Here is a 2497-nt window from a genome sequence, read left to right as displayed (position 1 = left end):
TTGCCTAAGTTGAGGCATTTGAATGAGAAGTAGAGTCAATTTATATAAAATGTTGAATAACGATATGGTTAATTTGTGGGTACAGGTAAAAATCATGCAGGTGAAGTTTGGGGAGCACTTGCTCAGCCGAGGGCCACAAGTTCCGGAGAATTCGTTTGTCATGCACTTTTATCTCCAGGTGACAAGCCACAGGGGAGAAGAGTGAGAAACACACACACGGCAATGAAGAGCCAGGGTCCAAACACTGGACTTGCAACTCTTGGTTCAAAAGTCTTGTCACCTCCACCAAGCTGAGAAGTCATCTGTCACCCTAAAATGTGATTTTTGCAAACTCACGCAATATAGTGTTTGTCAAGACACCTGTAGAAGCAGAGAAAATATGATAGAATGTGACAATGACCGCTTTGTTCTCATTTTCCTTGCTATAGGAGTGGTTCTCAACCGGGGGATTTTTGACAATGTCTGGTGACATTTTTGGTTGTGATGAGTAGGGTTGGGGACGGGGTGAACACGTAGTGGGTGGAGGTCGAGGATGCTGCTAACGCCCTACAATGCGCGGACGCCACCCCCTCCCCCCCAACGACAGAGAAGGATTCGGCCTCACGGGGCCAAGTGCCAAGGCTGAGACCCCCTGGTCTGTCATTGTCGTGACCTACCTCGCTTCGTAAAATCAGACTTTGGACTGAAGGGCTAGAAGTCTGTCCCTGTGGCATTCCCGAAGTTCACCCGGAAATTAACATTGCGTTGGCTAAAAATTAGGGAACGTGCTCTCACAAATGGCCATCGCATAGCAGTATCTTCCTTAAGAGCTGACGTTTATAGATTCCTCCTGTCGTGCCAGACCTGGGCCTACCGGCCTTGCCTGTGGCCCCTGTCATCAGGTTGGTACAGAAGAAGAAACTGAGGCAGGACTTGCCCCCAGGCAATCTGGGTCCCCAGTTCTGAGCTCTCCACTATGCTGTTATTCAAAGCAGCATGGCGTCTAAGTTGTAAGGACACACTTTATCGACTTTCATTATTACCCGGGGCAGGAGGTGGGGAGGGTGCCCCATGTGAGACTTCTATTCTTCCTGAGCTGATTTTCACAAAGGAAGAGGACACGCCGCTGCTCCAGGTTATTCCCCGTTACGGCAGTTAATTCTCCTGCGATTTCCCTGTTTGGCCTTAATTTCCTTTCGGCCCTCGAGGGCCTGTATTGGAGACTGGGGGAGCTCATGGAGGGGGATCCCCTTCAGCTTCCCAGGCCAAGGACAGAGCGTCTGCCGACTTGGGCAAGGTCTTCAGGTCAGTGGCGTGAGTGGAAGGGTCTACAGCTGTGCAAGCCTCATTCACTTCTGGGGGCTCACGGCCACCCGTCCTCATCACGCACCAGGCTCTGTGCAAGCGCTTCACCATGTGACTTCATCTCGGGCCCAGTTCGCTGGGGGTAGATGTTGTTCGTTTTTGTGTATTATTGAGGTGGACTTCATAGAACAAAATTCAGCACTTGAACCATTTTAAAATGTGCGATTCGGTGGCTTTTACCGCATTCACGGTTTTGCGCACCCATCACAGCTAGCTAACTCCAGAATACTTTCATCTATGGCCACGCCACCCTGAACACGCCCGATCCCAGCTGATCTCGGAAGCTAAGCAGGGTCGGGCCTGGTTAGTACCTGGATGGGAGACCACCTAGGAAGACCAGGTGCTGTAGGCGTAAAAAATAAAAAATAAGGGATTGTAAGCTGACAAGATCCTTGCAATCTGTGAGGTCAACCAAGGGTTGCCTCGCCTAAACAAAATAAATAAAAATAAGTAATAATTCCAGAATATTTTCATTCCAGAATATTTACTCCAAAAAGTAAAATTCCAGAATATTTACTCCAAAAAGTAACCTCGTACCCACTAAACAGTCATTTCCCACTTCCCCGCCCCCAACCCCTGGCAACCACTGATCTACTTGCTGTCTCTATGGATTTGCTGGTCTGGACGTTTCCTGTATGGAATCGTACGATCTGCGGCCTTTTGTGTCTGGCCTATTTCACTCAGCGTCATGGTTTCAAGATTCATCCGTCCTACAGCAGGTATCAGCCAGTACTTGGCTCATTTTTTTCTGGCTGAGTAATATTCCATTAAGTGCAGAGGCCTCATTTTGTTTATCCATCTGTCGTCGGCCGTTTCTGCTGTTTTCGCTGTGTGGCTGCTGTGACTGAAGCTGTTCTGAACGTCCACGTACAAGTTTTTATGGGAACACCTGCTCTCAGTTCTCTTGGGTATATTACCCAGGAGCGGATCACCGGGGCCACCTGGGAACTCTACATCAGGTGGGGGTTCGAGCCCACCTTGCAGATGAGAGGTCCCCGTCACTGTGTAAGCCTCCCCAAGATCATGCGACTCATATTTTCTCGGCCTGATGTTATTTTATTGTAAAAGTCACGTGTGTAAAGACACACGGAATTAGCAGCTCACGTGTGTCAAGCAGCTCTGATTTGCGAGGTCCTTTTCATCATCGGCACGT

At 49.1% G+C, this 2497-nt stretch overlaps 1 non-coding gene across 1 annotated transcript; it reads left to right on the top strand.

Annotated features, from left to right (window-relative positions):
* The first annotated feature begins 1577 nt into the window (after nucleotides 1–1577).
* LOC111745727 lies at nucleotides 1578–1696 on the top strand. The gene has a single exon (XR_002782777.1). It is a non-coding gene; the product is annotated as a 5S ribosomal RNA (ribosomal RNA).
* The last annotated feature ends 801 nt before the right edge of the window (nucleotides 1697–2497 follow it).

Source organism: Pteropus vampyrus, unplaced genomic scaffold (genome assembly GCF_000151845.1).
Source record: "Pteropus vampyrus isolate Shadow unplaced genomic scaffold, Pvam_2.0 Scaffold162, whole genome shotgun sequence".
In the NCBI taxonomy this organism is placed as follows: domain Eukaryota; kingdom Metazoa; phylum Chordata; class Mammalia; order Chiroptera; family Pteropodidae; genus Pteropus; species Pteropus vampyrus.
The sequence above is the reverse complement of the archived record's forward strand: the minus strand, read 5'-3'. Positions and strand labels throughout refer to the sequence as shown.